Genomic DNA, 19,147 nt, shown 5'->3' with positions numbered 1-19,147 from the left:
ATATATATATATATATATATATATATATATATATATATATATATTATAAATTCTCAATTCCTCCAAATGATGGGGAGATAGTGAAAATACTCTCTCAACAAACTAAATCTCTTCTAGAGTAGAGATGTTAGACTCATTCTTCCAAACAGCACAGGGCATGGAAACCCTAGTGGGTATTCACCAGGCCCATGCATCCTGTCATTCATAAATATCAAATGTTCCCCAGGGAACACCTGGAGCCATTACTGATGGCACAAACTGGGCAGGCATCAGGCACATGCCTGAAGGTGTCAGAATCAGATCTCAGGAGAATTCTGTTGCTTGGTTTTGGTTTTATAACATTTGGGCTTCATTTATGACTGAAGCATGACTTTTTCCTAGTAATAGGTAACAAGTGGCTAAGATTAACTGCCCAGTTTTAAGTACATTTGCCTTGATGCTACACGTTTATAAGTAAGCCACCAGGGCATTGGCCAGAGCAAGGGATTTGTCACTGTTCTAAGAGTTTCAGTGTCTGTATACCTTACCATCCCTAAAATATAGGACTCTGGCCTTCTCTCTTGTCCTTAAAAATGACTCACACAGATAAGACTCTTAACACCCTGGAACCTGGCCAGCCATTTCTGTTTCTTGTGGCGTCAGCCTCCATTTTGAACTTGTGTTTCTTTCTTGCTTTCTAGACTCTCATTTTCTCCACTGTATTCATTCAGAGAGAGAGAGAAAAAGGAGGGGGGGAGACCCATAAATGTCATTTCATATTCTAGGCAATTTGCTATAGGCAACTACACCATTACTTTGTACATATAAATTTACATAAATCATTATTAGAATGTTCTATCTTGGCAACACTATTTGGTTCCCAGAGCACAAATTAAATGCATGCTTAAAGTGGAATATTTTAAAGTTATTTCTATATTGTTTATGAGACAAGATTAGAAATTTCTACCTTTTTTTTTTCCCCATAACGGGAGCTCTTTCTTTTTGTTTGTACATTTATGGAACACATGTGTGATTTTCTGGGGGTGGGTTTCTTGAAGCAAGCAATGAAAGCTGAGTGCCACAAGCGGCTGGTTTTTCAGCCATTGGCGCTTCTGAGGTCCTGTGTCTGATTCCCAGCACTAATTAGAATCCAGGGAAATGACTACACAGTCCTGCGTTTCGTTTAACAACATTTTGTTTAATAGCATTCTGTGGACTATCTGGTCTGTGCTGACCAGGGGTAGGCCTTTTTTCAGATACAGTCTCATGTAGGTCAAGCTGGTTTTGAACTTGCCATGTGGCTGAGGGAAAGTCCCAGTTTATACAGTGCTTCTTATTAAGCCTAAGACTTCAATACACCAGGCAGGTATATTGAAACTGTATCTCCAGGCCCCCTGACATATTTATCTTTTTAACAGATTTTCTTAAAATTTTGCATATGTGTATGAACATGCATGAATGTCTATGTATATGTATGCAGAATCCAGGAAGCCAGAATAGGATGTCGGGCAATGGAACTGGAGTTATAGGCAGTTATGACCTTCCATGTGGGAGCTGGGAACGGAATCCCGGTGCTCTTCAAGAGCAGTGAGTGCTCTTTTTGTGGTTGTTGTTTTCCCATACAGGGTCTCACTATGTAGCTTCAGCTGTCCTGGAACTAGACCAGGCTGGGCTCGAACTCACAGAGATCTACCTGCCTCTGCCTCCAGAGTGCTGGGATCAAAAGCGTGTGCCCCCACACCTGCTGCAATGTGCTCTTACCATGTATTTCTCTAGCACTGACACAGTCAAACATCTATTATTGCTATCATTACGTGTATGTGTGTATGTGTGTGTGTGTAAGATGGAGGAGGAGGTGTAGACAGCAACTTTGCAGAGTCAGTTACGTCTTTGTATCTTTACTTAGGTTTGGGGGATTGAATCTGAACTTGCATCCCTGGGCAACAAGTGCCTTTACCCACTAAGCCATCTCAACGGCCACCCCAGGCTCAGCCAGTCAGGAAGACAGGGGCCCCATCTCCAACTTCAATCTTACCTTTGCTCCAGTATCGTATAATCCTACCAGCTCCAGGGGAAGAAACAAAACAAAACAAAAACAGAAAAACACTGACAACATGAAATCGCTTATTCGTGGTGAGCCTGCAACACTTACTTAATTTAAAACCAAATATTTATTTGCTGTAAAATAAAATAGCTCACATCTCGTGTCAAAGAAGTGGGAGGAGGGACGGGATGGGGCAGGTGTCCAAAATGCAAGGTTTGCTTTAATTTGGTGCCCAACCATTCCAACATTTAAGTTGTTCCAGGAAGCCTGGTACCTTCTGCGAAACCAGCCTAATAGTGTATGTAGGCTCCTGAAATGAAATGGCTTCAATGATGTATTTACATTGAATTGCAAGGTACAGAGCTCCCAGGAAAATCCAACTGGAAGGTGAGGAATAGAGCCTATCTAGAAAAATCCCTCCCACTCCCTCTTTCCTCCTCTAATCTACTCATTATACAACCAGATTTTCTTACTGGGGAGTGAGCCACACCTCAAATTTTGCAGATTCATGTGTTGCACCATTGTTTAGGTCAGGAGATAGCCAACTTCTGCAAAAGGTCAGATGGTAAATATTGTATGGTGTGTGCTCTGCCTGTCCAACTTCTTCACTGTAGTGCAAACGCTGCCTTCGTAATGCAGAGATGAATGAACAGAGAGCTTTGGCCCTAACAAAACCCTGCTTAGAGACACGAACCTGTCAGTTACATTACAGGGTCCCCGGCAATATGAGCTGGCCTCGTGTAGAGGAGGATGGCCTCAAAAGTCCAACCTCCTCCCTCCACAGCCACGTGCTGGGATTACACGTATATCCATAGTACTTGGGTTTACTGAGTGTTAGGGATGAGGCCTGTTGAGCCTTAAACATTGGGATAAGCAGCTAAGTTGTCTATTTAAGATATCAAAGCCGACCCGGCCTCCAGGTTATCCCAGCATCCCTCAGTCCCTACCTGTTATAGGGTATGGCTAGCATACCTTGCTTTCTATGCCTCTCCCATGCCCAACTCTCCAGCCCAGGGCCTAGGCTGCCCTTCTCTTAGAGGCTCTTCCCTATTTAATCCAGCCATTTTTTTTAACCCTTTGCCCTCTTGGTTGCTGTACCTGGTTCCCCTCTCTCTTCCTAACATGGCTCAGTGTCATGTCTACTATGGACTCTCCCAGATGCCCTTGCTCTCCCTTTTTTATTTTTATTTTTAATTAATTTTTTTATTTTTATATTAATTACAGTTTATTTACTTTGTATTCCAGCTGTAGCTTCCTCCCTCATTCCCTCCCAATCCCACCCTCCTTCCCTCATCTCCTCCCTGCCCCTCTCTAAGTCCACTGATAGGGGAGGACCCCCTCCCCTTCCAGTTGACCTTAGCTTATCAGGTCTCTTCAGGACTTGCTGCAATGTCATTCTCTTTGTCCTAGCAAAGCTGCTCCTCCCTTGGGAGCAAAGAGCCAGCCATTGAGTTCATGTCAGAGACAGTCCCTGTTCCCCTTACTAGGGAACCCACTTGGATACTGAGCTGCCATGGGCTACATCTAGGTTATATCCATGCATGGACCTTGGTTGGAGAAACAGTCTCAGAAAAGACCCCTGTGCCCAGATAGATTTGGTCCTTGTATAGCTCCTATTCTCTCCAGGTCTTACTAACTCCCCCTTCTTTCACATGATTCCCTGCACTCTGCCCAAGGTTTATCTACAATAACCTTTCTCCTTCACCATGCCTAGGAGCAGTCATGTCCTTTCCTGTTTGTTCGTTTCTTACTTACTTCCAAATCTGATACCAAAACCCAGGAGTTTGAGCCTTAACAGAAGCCAAGGCTGAGTGCATGCTAGGCACACACTCTAGGAACTGAGCTGCTCTGCCAGCCCTTCATAGCGTTCTTATAAGGTACAAAGTTTAGTCTGCCTTCACTTTCTTCTGAATATCAAAACAAGACAAAATGAAAACGCCTCTCTTAGCCCGTCAATCTCCACCAACAGTTAGCTTGCTTTGGTTCCCAGCTGCTGTATATAGTTTCAGGGTCCTAGTCTCAGCTTAGAAGGGAAGAGTCACTTCCATTGGTTCAGTGCAAAGATGACACAACATTTGGTGCTTCTGTCCCTTTTTTGTCCTGCTAGCTGGGGAATATGGCTGTGATGTCAGGAGGCCTGAGGACCTCCATCACCCAGAGCCTGGCTGGGCACTTACACGCCTCAGCAGGTCCAGGGTGGTCTGGGTGTTTCTGTAGAAGAGCAGGCACCTTGGCTGGCAGCTCTCCATGGCGCCTTGAAGAATTACTCAGGGTTGTGAACTCACCACAGCTTCACTTTAAAAAATAAGCAGCACTAGCTGGGCCCGCGCCCATAATCCCAGCACTCAAGGAGGCAGAGACAGGCAGATCTCTGCGAGTTCGAGGCCAGCCTGGTCTACAAAGCAAGTCCAGGACAGCCAAGGCTACACAGAAAAACCCTGTTTCAAAAAATAAAAAACAAACAAACAAACAAGCAAACAAAACCACATTAGCTGGGCAGCGGGGGCCATAAGCCTTTAATGCCAGCACTGAGGAATCAAAGGGAGGTGGCTCTCTGAGTTCAAGGCCAGCCCGGTCTACAGAATGAGTTCCAAGACAGCCCAAGCTGTTAGACAGAAAAACCCTGTCTTGAAAAACAAAAACAAAAGAACCAAAAGCAGCAGCGTCCAAGAACTGGGTTTGGGCCACACCTGCTGCAGACAACCCAAAAATTACTTCCGGCGTCTGGCTACCCATTCCCAGCTGTGGCTCTCATTTTGTCCCTGAGGTTGCCCCTGAATTCAGATTTTTGGAACTATCTGGAAATACTCCCCACATGGACTTATAAACATGTGCCCTTTGCTTGCGTTGCCTACCCTTCCATTTCACTTCTTAGCTCAGAAACAGCCCCTTTCAGGTGCTGCCCCTGGACAGTGCCTGTTTCATACAGGCTGTGGTACGCCAAAGCACTTGAAGGATGGAGGAGTACGTTTGCAAGGGAAGAGTAAATAACAATTGCTGTGTGGTGCAGGCAGTTCGGCTGGCCTTCCCTTGGGGACCTTTAGGGTCCTGACAACATACTGTGTCAGTACCTGAGTCCTATGACATCATCTGGGCCAGGTACTTAGAGACTGGTCTGCCTCTCCTTCTCTCTCTTGCTCTCTCTTCCTCACTTGTTCTTGCTCTCTCTCAGTCTCTTGCTCTCTCCCCTCTCTCTGTTAGGTGCCTCCTCCCCCACCATCTCTCTCCCTCTCTCTCCTTTCCTCTCTCCATCTGCATCCAATAAACCTCTTTCATATCATATCTGTTGTGTGCATCATTAAAAAAAACAAAAAGCAGTAATAGAGGCAGATAGACCACAAAGAGCACCAAGCCAAAGCTGTACAACAGTGGCACCGTCCCCAGGAGCCCCTTCTGTTCCAGGGAGAGGTTTGCCCAGGTAGCTGTGGGGTCTTAGGCAGCTCAAGCCTTCAGGAGAGGTCTGACTCTGGTTGGGACAGAGGATTAGGAATGAGACAGTCAGCTGTGCAGTCGCCTGGGCTCACTGAGGACTCAGTCCCGCCTTCCTGCTGAAGTGCCACGTCACTCTCCTAGGCCTGCCTGGCCACGGGATCCTTTAGATGCCATCTGAGGTGCCTCAAGGGTCACAGACTCCTCAGTAATTACTCCAACCTCAGATCTGGAGGTCTGTGGATTCCCTGAAGCGGAGCCCTATAGTAAGCGCCCAGCCCCCACCGCAAACTGAGCCCCACCACCTGCCATCCTCTCCTGACTGAGCCTTGAATCTGGCAATCCTGAGCAATCCCAGAGGATAGAAAACAGCCTCGTGCTTCTTCACCCCATCTGTCCCAAGTGCAGAAAACAGACACTCAATAGTCTCCCCTGAACATAACTGGTACAACACCAGTTATGGCATTCTGGGAAGGGAAGGCAAGGTACAGGTACCAGTTAGGTACTGCTCTGTCTTCGCATGAACATTCCCAGCAATGTTTGAGTGGCTTTGCGGGTCGAAGACACACAGCAGAATTTCAAATAAAGACGCGATTTTTCCAATCCAATCCAATCAAGATTTTTCCAATCATCTTAATGCCGAAATTGGATTGACTACGTGATGTCAGTCTGATCAGCTGCATGAATTGATCATTAAGAACACCGGGGGAAGGGTAGCAATGGAAGGAGACACAACCAGCTCGGCATTTGCATTTAAATACAGCTTTGGTATTTCCTGGATTCCGCGCAATCTACCGAGGGGTGGTAGCCAGGGAAGGCTGGGGAAGACTGATTACCTGAGTCAGAATGGGTCCAGGAAACGGAGGTCAGCATCGCTCCAGAAAGGACAAAGGTGCCTTCATTATCACTAGACGACACTTCTAGAGGCTGCTGGAGTGGAGCAAAAGGGAGATGGGATTAGAGTAAAGAAGCAGAGAGTCCTCAAAGCCCCACTGAACGTCCTCTCTGACCTGACCCTGGAAAATGACACACTTCAGTGAAAAGCCAATCACCACAGGGCCTCTCAGTTCTTGTATAGTTGAGTGAAGGAGTGAGGCCTTCACGATGGAGTGTTTTTGAAACCGCTTCTGGGGCACAAGAGGGCCCAGAAATTTGAAAATACATGCCACAGACATTGTGACATTACTTGATTTGCTGCAAAAGCCATCCACATATTCCTGAGATCATTTTCTTTTACTAGAGCTGCCCCTGAAACACTTGTCTGTCTAAAGGAAAAATGTCAGAGGCCGAATGTTCAAGGTCAGCCTCGGTCCATCGGTTAGACTCCGTATTCAGGCTGCAAAGTCAATGGCTCTTTCGTTGTCAAATGCGATCTCTCTAGTTTCTAGTGCGAGGGACTAGTTCACTTAACCCACAAGCTAGGGGGTCACAGCTGATCACGCCGGACAACAGAAAAGCTGGCTTGTAAGACAGACTGCATAAAGATTTCTGCCAGAAGATCATTTTTGGCATCGGGGGGGCCTTAAGAATGACCAATCAATGGATCCTCTAAGAAAAGTATTATCCTGTGAGGGTTGGAGTGAACGCGGCAGGAAATGGTCCTTACAGCAACGGCTCTCATGCATCCCTAGGACAGCAGCATCTGAGGTCTTTGCTAGAAAGACAAGAATCTTAGCTCCGATCCAGGTTCTATAGACTTGGGCTGGTGGGAGGAGAGGGGTGGGGAGTAACGTTCTCATGAGCCCTGCCTTTGATCCTAGATTATCCATTCGTCCGTGGATCCAGTCAGAAAACAAAATTCTACCTTCTCTACTTCATGTCTGAAGTATAATTACAGACAGAAGGTTGAGGAGGGATTGTCGAGGGAGGAAGAAGAAAGGGGTGGACTTCCTTCAAAATGCATGACCCACTCAGGAGGGCATAAGAATGAAACACCTGCAGGTGTTTCTGTTGGCTAGAGGGCGCCAGGGGGAAGACATTTCTTTCTGGTTGGGGTTAGGATGAAGTCACAGGTTGGTTAGTAAGACAATGACAATCATAATAAACTTTAAAGACTAGAAAGGGGGTGGGTGGCAGGGGGATGGTTCAGTAGGGTAATGTGCTGCTGTTTAAGTCTGGGGCCCTGAGCGCATCCCATGTAAAAATTGAAATCTATGCAAAAAGCTGGGAGCTGTTCCACAACACTCCTTCCAACACTCTGAGAGATGGGAGGCAGAGATAGCAGGCCTGCCCAAACTCTCAGGCTCATGAGCCTGGAGCGTCCTACGCCTACAAACAAGAGAGACCCTGCCTCAAAGAGGTGAGAAGCAAGGACCAACTCCTGAAAGTTGTTCTCTGATTTCTAATCCATACACACATATGCACGCGCATGCACACACACACACACACACACACACACAGGGTTGGCAACTCAGTTGGCACAATGCTATGAAACACTTTATAAAAGCAGACATGGTGGTCTATGCCTGTAATCCCAGTACTCAGAAAGCAGACGGACAGACACACACACACAATCAGAATTTTAAGATCATTCTTGGCTACATAATAAGTTGGGGGCTAGCCTGGAATACATGAGGCTGTCTCAAATAAATAATTTAAATTAAATTAAACAAACAAATAAACAAAAACATCCAAAGCCACTAGATTAGGAGAGTCAAAAACAGGCAATGCCCTAACTTGATTCTTATTTAAGATGCAGAATAACCAGTTCTGGCTGATAAATGAGAAAAGTTGGTGATCTGAGTGAATCAAGGTCAATTCCAAAATCCAGGGAGGTGAGATCAAGGGGACAGTGACTTCTAATCCCTGTGTAGAGGCTGCTCAGCCTACACCTTGACTTACAATTAGAAATTCCAGTCCTGTGAATGAGACACTTAAAGATTTCTGTACCTGGTTTGATGTTTAGATTTTACATTTTATATTCACTACTCTGCATTTTCCGCAAGGGAGACACTCAGCGGCTCCAAGGCTTCACAGCTCATTGTCCACCCAGGGGGAAGAACACAAAAGAAAATGTTACAGCAGACACAAGAATCTGGAGGTCATGGAGGCCCGAGGCCTTTCTGCAAAGGGGCAGGTCACTATCACACCTCAAAGCCCTGACACCCTCTTGGTTTTAACATTACAAAGTATCTCAGGTTGACCAAAAAAAGCTAAACTTAGATTCAGTATCTCTAGCTGGAGAAGTGCTACTTTCTGTGCTCAGTTATCACTCTTGCTTCCAGAGCATGGACATAAGTAGACTGTATCGTGGTTATCAATGATGGGACTTGATGCCACACCAAGGCTTCAACTGACATTTTAAAAACCAGAACTAACAATATCTTTCCTGCCTCTAAACTAGGGGGAAGGAGAGAACTCATTCCAAGAAGTTGTACTTTGATACTCACGAACAACAAACAAATCTTTCTCAAAAAGGAAGAAAAGAGAGACATTGACCTGCCCCACCTTTGTTGAAATTGAGGTAAGAAAACAGAAAGGAAGCTGCTGTGGAAATCACAGCACACAACCTCGCACAGACATGAGGGACTCTACTATTTATTGAAACCTTGGGTATTAATTAACGACGTGGTATTACATAAGCCTTTGAAAATATAAAACTCAAATCTGCCGTATGCCCTCAAGACTCTCCCTTTTAAATGTCTGCAGATATAGCAGTTCTGAGGAACAAACTTGGCATCAACCAAGCCGGTCTCCCTAGAAATCTTTCAAGGTAAATTTCTTTGCTCGGAATTCTTTTTTTCATCAAATGTTATCCCTCCCTGACCACAGCCAAGTACCCAGCTATCTTTCAGCGGCTCTTGAGAGCACAGCTCAGCCTTCAGCACCAGCGACATATACGATGGTGATAATTTATCGCCTCTGCAGTAGTTTAGTCCCAGATGGACCATTTACTAATTTATTTCCATATGTAACTGACAGAGAGATTAATCAGGCTTCCAACTCAGAAATCTGAATTGTGCTCTATTCCCTGAACAGCCTAACTCTGGGCAAGAGGAAGCTTACATTGACATAGAGCTGCAGATACATGCCTACACACACACACACACACACACACACACACACACACACACACACACGTCCTTTCTGAGATAGCTCATTCTTCTGTTCACCTGGAGGCCTGAAGCGTAGTACAGCAGCAATGTCTAATGTAACTATGGGCAGACATGAGATCAGGAACAAACCAAATGCCACAATCAGCCCCAGCGGCAGCCTTGTGTCCCTCCCTGTTTGCAAGGTCGGGTCTCGGATTTCTGAAACTGAAGACCTTTTTTTTTTTTTTTCTTTTTGCCACGGCACTGTGCCCAGCTAGCTGGTACAGCGGTGCCCAGGCACTGGAAAGTATGAGCTTTCTTTTTTTCCACTCTTTTTAAGGGTCTGAACTTGACTAAACTCTGCAGCTGCTGTGTCCTCGTGGAAGGGACTGCTAGCAGACTGTTAGCCGCCCCCTTGGCTTACTTTTTTTTTAAATTTTTACCCAAAGATACCAGCCTTCAGTGAGGAGCTGGCTAATGATATCACTGGATGATAGTGCTTGCAGAGGGAGCCAATCCCGATTCAGGAACTGACTGGTGCTGCCTGATGAGAGCCAAAGCCACACCCTCAAAGGCTCTACAGACAGGACCAAGGACACTTTCTCAGCGGGGCTCTGATGAATGAACCCTGCCACTTGGGGAAAATCCCCTGTAACACCTTAGTTGAAAATTATTCCCTCTGAGTTTGGCCTGGCGACACCCAACTCTCACCCCAGCTCTTGAAGGCAGAAAGGTTATGAGTTCAAGGTCAATCTGGGCAACATAGTGAGTCACTATCACAGCAATAAAACAAAACAAAAAAATGTTCTCTGCTCTCACATGAGGAAGTCTGCCCTTGGAAGGCCTTTTATCTCTATAGTCTTAGGATTTTATGAAAAGAAGAAAAACAACCAGCCACTTGTTACTATGTTTAGCTGGTGCCAAGCCGTAGGGAGTTTGTAATTATCTGATCTTGAACAAATGGGTCCAGACGCTTGGTGGCGTGACTGACATGGCCTCAGTGTTGTTCAGTTATGTTCTCTTTGATCAAAGAACACAAGCGTTGGTTGAGGGCCTCATGAAGCATAGCTTTAACTTGTAAGCGCTCCGTTAAATACAACAGCTTGAAATACTCATCTAGGCACTATAAAATCTGCCACAGGAGGTCAGTCAGGGCCTCTAACAGGCTTTATCTGGCTGGGGGAGGGGCGTGGCGGCACACACCAGCACTCAGGAAGCAGAGGCAGGCAGATCTCTGTGAGTCGGAGCCCAGCCCAGTCTACAAAGCAAGTTCCAGGACAGCTAGGGCTACATAGAGAAACCCTGTTTCGAAGTGAATCCCCTCCATCCCCCGAAAAAAAAAGGCTATAACTGAAGAACTAATGCTGTTGGGGTTGAATGTACAACGTCCCCCACGAGTGCATGTGTTTGAACATTTGGCCGCCAGCTGGTGGCGCTCTGCGGGGAGGTCGGAGAACCCTTAGGAGGCGGGGCATAACTGGAAGAAGAAGTCACTGGGAAGGGAGGGGGAGCTATTTCTGCTTCTAGCCTGTCCTCTGCTCCGTCCTTCGGGAAGATCTGAGGAGTCCCGCTACCGTGGGGCCGCCTGCCTCCAGAGACTTCCCGGCATGATTGGCTGTTCCTCCTCAAACCATGAGCCAACAGAAATCTCTCTTCCTTTAATTTCCTTTTTTGTTGGATACCTGGTACCCAGGAAGAGAAAGGCGATGCATCCCAAAAGCTTGCTGTGTAACTCAGGATGACCTTGAACTTCTGACTCTCCTGCCTCCTGAGGAGCAGTGAGCTGATGTACCGCTTAAGCCTGGCTTGTGTCTCTTTCCTCTTAAAAAAGAGATAGAACAAAGTGACATGGATCTTATTTTATTTTTCTATACCACAAAAATATTTCCAGATGATTTTTAAAAAATGTAAAGATGCTGAATGCTAGATGGGTTTCCTCTATCCTCTCCCAGACAAACGCGTAGCTGCTCGTCCTAAGTGTTTCTCTGTGACTGTTCATTCGCAACCTCAGAGTCCTGGTGAATGAGCCCAAGGTTTCCAGGACGCCTCACACCCAATGGCAGAACCTCACGTGAACTATCAGACCAATGGCATTCAGTCCTTCTGGCGGCGGTCGGTCTCCTGCACCTATCACAAGGAGATGGTTCAGGACCTCTGCCTGTATGGCTCCAAAGCGAAGCTGTGGTCTAAAGCCTCCACTGCAGCCAGAATGGGAATGGGCGGAAGGCTCCGACAAGAACCGGCCTGCCTTTGGTGGGCGCCACGGTGGGAAAGTTCCCCCACGAAAGACACAGACTTCCCTGTCCAGCCAGGGTTGCTGAGACTGTGCAGGTGCACGCATTGATTCAGGACTGCAAGGAGGCAAGATCTAGCCATGCACTTGGATGTCGCTCGTGCCAGGCTTCAGATCCCCAGCTTATAATTCAAAACCTGTCCCAGCTCTCCACATGCCCAGGTGTTCAGAAGCTCGGAGCCCCCAGAGGTGGTCTCTTAACGTCTATTCAAATAATTACTATGAGGGATAATATGCAGCAGGAGCTGTAGATCATTTCCTGTGCTCATAAAAAAAAAAAAAATGTCTTATATGGACCCAAAGCATCAATATATCACATTTTGTAAAAGTCCACCTGAGGTCAGAAAACTAACCTTCAAACACTAACTCACATGACCGTTCTGTTTTGCTTTCTCTCCACCGAGGCGAGATTAATAAAACTAGAGGATAAGGCAAATGCAAGTTTAAGCAGAATAACAAGCACAGAGGAAAATATTTTGACACCAAAAACTCAGTATAAATTAGCTCTCACATATTTGAAAGCTCCTGTAACCATAAGTGCACGTTGAAATCCATTAACCTAACACCTAGGCTGCTATTCAAAAGTAGGTTTCCGGCAAGGTAAATAAATGGCCATTCCAACACTCCTCCTAAATTACTGTACAATTTGGTGGCAACGTCTCGAGCTCGCAAAGTCTATCATCTGTGCTTGGCTGCTCCCTAGCCACCAGTGAAGTCATCCAGGCTGCAATGTGGCGGTACAATATAAACAGAGACCAGCAAGGGGGACTAGGAAGTAACGGGGAATGTCAAAGACAAACCAGGGTCATCCAGGAAGGAGCAGGGCTATTTTATATAAGCGCTCTGAAGACAATGGAGCCCCAACCCTCCTCGAACTGCGCCCCTAATTAGCCTCCCTGCTCCCCACCTGCTCATTTTTATATAAAAGCCATTGCCACAGCCAGACACACTCAAAGACCTCAGTTGCTGTAAACTCAGCAGCTGCTAAAAATTCTGTTGTACATCAAATCTGCTTAAAGACTCAGCTATTTTCAAACAAGCCTTTCATTCTTGTCCTATCACTATCCTCCCTCCAAAATATCAGCTTCCCTGTCTACATCCTTCTAGGTCACCCGCCCAAGCCGTTTTCTTACCTTTGTGACTCACATTTGTTTCCTTTGATGTTATTTACCCAAGCAAGCGCAATTGTTTGACTGGAATCTTGCAACTTTCAACTTTGCTGTCACGCAAAAGGAAAAAAAAAAAAAAAGCCGTAACCCCTGGCACACTGCTCGTCTGAGCTCTACACGTCTGAATCCACCCCTGGATTTTAAATTCTTTTACACTTACTTAATATAGTGCGTGCCGCCTGTCCGCTGATGCGATATCAGAAACCTGCAAGCTACTATTTCTGCAACTGTGTCACTGTAGATAGTCTGAAACATGTACGTAGCTGTTGCCATGGAAACAAACACAGCTAGGATAGAGTGCCACGCTGTGTTAATTCCTTCACCCATGAACCCCAGGGGAATGCTAACATTCATCTTCTTTCTCCTGTCGTCTCACACTGCTTTAATATATTTTTTTTAGTATTATCAAATGATGTACTAAACACATATGGCACACCTGGAAATACGGAGGGCTGAAATGAGCCGCGGTACCAGCCCAGCCTGCCGGGTGTCTGCGGAAGGTGGTGCCTTTCTGCGGTACATCTTTTCACTAGCTCTTCCTGGGAGGAAAGGAGAACTTTCTCTTTTTTTTATAAGGACATGGGGCAAGCCTCCTGTTTTACCAAAAATGGTGACCAAGGGAGTGCATTAGAATAAAGATATTACCAGATTCGCCCGCCTGATCACCTCTGTGACAGGTAGGGGCTGACCTTGCAAACTTTCTTTCCATTTTTTTCCCCCCACCAGCACCGGGGACTGACCGCCGAGGGTTTTGTGTCCACCAAGCAAGCATCCTACCACTGAGTTTCACCCCAGCCCCGAGACCATGAGAACTTTCTGAAGTAGATCCAAACCAAGAGTTATGTTCCTTCTTGACTTAGTCTGCACGCGCACGCTCTACGTGCCATCATCCTGACCAGGGACAAGCGGAAACTCTTGACAATGACGTTGTTAGTCTCCAGAAGGCCTTTGTCCTACAACACGGGCGAGAAGGTGCAGGCTAAGTGACAAGGTGAGGAGCTAGAACCTGGTCACCCAAAACCACAGACTGGAGTGCTCCTGCAATCTGAGCATTCTCTCGTTTGCTTCAGGTTCAAATCCCAGGTTCAAATGCCCTTATCAATGCTCAGACCCGAGGAGAAATAGCCAGGCACTTTCCCTATACCTAGAAGCCAAAATGGGCATTGAGCTGCCTTCCTATTATTCAAATGGGCCAGTTGCTTTAAATATTGGGGTTATTCTCATCACGGTAGACAAAAATAAGCTGTTGAAAATCTTAATTACATCCTATCCCTTGGGCTAGTTAATAATATTCAATCTAGATGAAAATGGCCACATTTTAGATTTGCATGCTGATGCGCCTCACTTGAATACCATTTCCTCACTAAACAATCAATTGGAGGCTTTAAGAGCGCAGCTCCGTGACCCTGAACTGGCATGTTTGAAAGAAACCACTACTTTACCGGCAGGGATTATGGTAAAATGATCCTATAAAAGATGAGCAAATTTTCCCATTACTTTCCTAAATTGAATCATTCTTGGCTGTTTACTATGATAATAATGATCATCTCATCCCTAAGATAAAAAGCAAAAGAGAAAATAGATACATACACCTTACCAGCTAAGGGAATATGTCACTTTTAAAAAGCAATCTTAAAAATGATGTTGGGAGGAAGGGTCTGGGGAGATGACTCCGTGGGTAAAAACACTTTCTGCACACGTCTGGCAACCGGAATTGGATCCCCAGAATTCACAGAGAAATCCAGCCGGGGATGTGCACATCTGTGAGCCTGGCACTTCTTCAGTGAGATGGGAGACAGATAGGAAAACCACCCAGAAGCTCACAGCCCAGCTGGCCTGGAAGCACAACAAGAGAGATCCTGCCTCAAAACAAGGCAGAAGTCACGAATCGACTACGGAAAATTGTCCTCTGACCTCGTGCAGGGCTGTCCTCATCCCTCTAATAACACCAAGCATCTTCATCTAGGATATCCTATGGGATCATGACCAGAGTCCCACGAACTACTTATGTCTTCTCTGACCTAATCTAATGGTCTTTCCATGACCACGCAGTCCCCAAGTGCAGCAAACAGGCAGCTGGTTGTGATGGACTTAAGAGGCCACAGAGAAAGAGGATCCAGACAGTCCTGATGAGACTTGATAGGCTAGGGTCAAATAGAAGGGGAGGAGGACCTCCCCTATCAGTGGACTAGGGAAAGGGCAAAGGGGGGAAAGACGAAAGGAGGGTGAGACAGGGAGGGGGTGAGGGAACGGGCCATAGCCAGGATACAAAGTGAATAAATTGTAAAATTGCAGTTATGAAGTAGCAATAAAAATAAATTTATGGTTGGGAATCATCACAACGTAAAAAGTGTGTTAAAGGGTCACCGTATTAGAAAGATTGAGAACTGCTGGTCTACAATCTAAGCCTAGAATGTCAGATTCCTTTTGGGGGGTCCCAACCAGAAAATTATTTTTATTGCTATTTCATAACTGTGATTTTACAATTGCTATGAGTTATAATGTAAAGATATGATATGCAGGACATCTGACACGCAGCCCTGTGAGAAGGTCGTTTGACACCCCCCCCCAAAGTCATGACCCACAGGTTGAGAACTGCTTTTGTCAACTGTCAGACACTTTTGGTTTTTTGGGGACAGGGTTTCTCTGTGTAGCTGTGGACTCAATCTGTAGACCTGGCTGGCCTCAAACTCACGGAGATCAGCCCGCCCCTGTCTCCCGAGTGCTGGGATCGAAAACCACGTTGCTATGAATACGGGTATGTAACTATCCTACCGATACCCTGCTTTTAGTTCTTTGAGATATATACCAGAGGGGAAGCTGGTGCAGTAAATGTATTTCTGATTTTTTTGAACAACCACTATCATGTTTTCCACGGCAGCTGTCCCATTTTCTATCCCCACTAACAATGTGTAAGCCCTCCAATTCGTCTACACCCTCACCACTCTTTGATCGTATCTGTTCTCTGGAATTGTTTTTATTTTGTTATCATTAATAGTAGTTATCCTAATGGGGTGAGGTAGTATTCATAGTTTTCATTTGCATTTCCCTATTTGTGCCTTTTTGTGTGTTTATTAGCGACTCTCATATTTTTGAAGAAATGTCTACTCATGAACTAGGGCCTTATATCTACATGTACGTATTTCTGTGTGTGTGTGTGTGCATATCATGGCTTATGTGTTCAGGTCAGAGTACAGCTTGTGGGAGTCGGGGGCCTTGGGGAAAGAACCATGAGAATCTGGAGAGTCGAGCTCAGTTCATCAGGCTTGCTGGTAGATGCCTCTCCCCACTGAACAGTCTCACCAACCACGAATCCCGTATTTGAATCAGATTGTTTACTGTGGTATAAGTTTGGGGAGTTCTCTCTATGTTCTGGGTATACCCCCTCTTCAGAAGCTCTGTAGATATGTCCTCATCCTGTGGGTGACATCTAATTTGGTTGCGTCTTTTCCATACTCATGGCCATCAGATCACGAAAAGCCCGTTTCCTCATCACTTGGGGTGTTCCCTTTCTCTTCCTACATCACCGTAGGCATCAACTATCAAGTGGCTTTGGTGATGCCAGCTTTGAGTGGCAAGCGTTCCTTGGTTCAGTCAGTCCATGAAGCAGCGGGCTCAAGGCCATGGGCAATATTCTGGAAGGAAATGCAGAATGCTAGTGGGGGAACCTGGTGTCTTCACAGAGACACTCCAATCCAGGTCAGTCACGCGATCCTCCATGACAGTCTAACATGGACTGCAAAAAAAGAAGTCAGGAATCAGGCTCCTGGGCTAGCCTGTTACAAACACTTTTCAGGACTTCGCTGGGCCATGAAACTCTCCACAGTGATAGAGACAGAGAGGTAGACTCTATAAAACAGCAAGGGTTGTGGATGAGTCACCCTGTGGGAGAAGACCCCACAAGGTGACTCTCAATTCTCTTTTTCATACTGTCCTTTCTCCAGGCCTTTTCTCAGTCCGTGCTGGCCACCAGGGTCTCAGCAGCCCTTGTCGCTATGCAGAGTGGCGACTTCGTGGTTCTCTCCTGCTCTGATTCACATGTAATATGCCAGGGGCTGAGAAACCAAATAATGGAGTTGATTAGACTTTTGTCCAGGGAAAAAAAATGAACCTGGGCCTGGGAAGTATCTCTGAGCACACACGTGGAGGCTTTTGGCTGCTACTAACTCTAGGTCATTAGCCTAAAGCCTAAAGCCTAAAGCTAGCCTCTTAACGTGAGATTGTTCACACTTTTAAACCTTTTGGATGGTCTCTACCTGACGATGTTTCTGATTTTTTTTTTCCTTCCTTCCTTCACCTCTTCAGCATTTGTTTGTGGGCAGGCCAGGCTGCTTTTAAATTTCAGTTTGCGGTTAATTTTAATTCTTAATCTAAATTCAGTTTTTCCCGTTTGACACCAACAATGAAAGTAAAACCTGTCAGATTGAAAGTGGAATTCTGGCAAAGTGGCTCATAGGCAAACCCATATGAGAGCTGCTTTTGAGGGATCTATTACCTCTAATGTTTTGTTTCTGAGGTTGTGAAAACTGTCACAGAAAGTAAAATTTAGTCACCCTAAAACACACAGACTCTGCTGTCGTTTATGTCTCTCCTCTTTGCTCTTGTGTGGTGGTTGCACAGGAATTTCACAGCTGAGGCTCTGGCTGCCACATGGGAGGTCATGCGGGAGGTCACATGGCTCCCTTTGGCCATTTCTTTTCACCATGAAGGCAACTTATGGTAGGCAATGAGTCACTGGCAAGCTCACAATGCAAACCAACTGTGCTAGTTAAAATATTTGAGGAGCTCTCTCTCTTTCTTTCTCTCTCTCTCTCTCTCTCTCTCTCTCTTTCTATCTATCTCTCTCTCTTTCTGTCATTCTCTGGATCTCAGCTGGGGTCCTGGAGCTCGGCTTCCTGATGGAGAAGGAGGCTTCCATTTCTCTCAGCAGCAGCTAGAGCGCTTTAGGGTGAGGCCCAAGTGCACCAAGCCAGGCTGTGGAAGCTCGGCATTCCAAAGCCTCTGGCAATACCAAAGTGTTGCAGCTCTTGCTTAAGCTGCTGTGCTAAGCACGGCAGAGGGGCAGGCAGAAGCCCATGCCTGGCCAGCTTGCAGCAGAAGTTCAGGCCCAGCAGGCCAGAGGGCAGGTTCAGTGAGATTCGGCTCACAGGGAAAGAATGAGGAATCCCAGAGGGTCTTGAAGTGAGAAATCATGTACTTCTATTTGTATGAAATCAAGGGCAATATAAACCCTGGGGAGAGGAAGGGATTTTAAGGGTGAATGTGTTTTGATTCCCTGGGGTCAGGAGGTCAGGGGGTCAGGGATACTTAATGGTCCTAATACAAGAAGGGTGATTTTTATTAGAGGCCAAATAGCATAAGCTAAAACCAAAATGTTTGCTTCGTTACTCCCGACACATGAGCCCCAAATGATGGCCAGTCTCAGGGACCGAGGACACTAAGGAGTTTCTGCTTTGCTGTGGTACTTACTCCCCTACTGTCTCTCATACTTGAATGGTCATAGGTAGCTTGTGTAGAGCAAGCTGGTTTCTAGAGTTCCCTCCTGCTCTGATTCAGGGGCCAGTCTCTGGTCTCCTCAAAAAGCAAGATGGAAAGAGGATGCAAACAACTCGTTCCTTCATTTTCAAGGCACAATCCAGAGGCTGCACCCATGTCTCCCACTTCCACTCACCCGACAGGAAGTTTCTTTGCTGACTCTGGTAGTTGGTTGCTTCAAGCTCACAGGTTCTGCTAATAAAAAGGAAAGGCAGGGGCCACACAGTGACCAACTAGCATAGTAAGTACGTGTTTCAGAGATAAAGTGAGGGTGGGGTGGGGCTCGGCGGATGGGATGCTTGCCTAGCACGCGAAATGCTCTGGGCTCCATCCTCGTTGTTGCATAGACTAGGCATGGAGGTGCATACCTGTAATCCCAGCATTGGAGAGGCAGAGACAGGAGGATCACAAGTTCAAGCTCAAGTTTCACTTCACAGTGAGTTCAAGGCCACCCTGGTCTATATGAGACTGTGTCTCAAGACAGACAGACAAACAAGAGAAAGTTCCCAGAGACAGTAAGCACCAAATTCAGGAGTGTGGTCCCATGGAGCACAGGGAGTAATAAGAATGGGGTGAAGACTGCACGGATTCTTGAGCCTACCTTTCCATGCTACGTTTGTATGTATGTATGTATGTATGTATGTATGTATGTATGTATGTATGT

The 19,147-nt window shown here is 46.1% G+C and overlaps 1 protein-coding gene across 3 annotated transcripts in view; it reads right to left on the bottom strand.

Moving 5' to 3' along the window:
* Foxn3 (forkhead box N3) overlaps positions 1-19,147 on the bottom strand; it is a 350,908-nt gene that overhangs the window by 243,498 nt on the left and 88,263 nt on the right. For 2 of the 3 annotated variants that reach the window (XM_055592711.1, XM_055592714.1), the window contains exon 2: positions 6,289-6,382. The gene's annotated coding sequence lies outside the window, so the exon portion shown is untranslated. The remainder of the gene's footprint in view (positions 1-6,288; positions 6,383-19,147) is intronic. The other variant, XM_055592713.1, reaches the window with a different exon arrangement.

This window comes from Psammomys obesus, unplaced genomic scaffold, assembly GCF_907164565.1.
Source record: "Psammomys obesus unplaced genomic scaffold, mPsaObe1.curated_primary_1811, whole genome shotgun sequence".
Classification (NCBI taxonomy): domain Eukaryota; kingdom Metazoa; phylum Chordata; class Mammalia; order Rodentia; family Muridae; genus Psammomys; species Psammomys obesus.
This window is presented reverse-complemented; position numbering and strand designations above follow the sequence as displayed.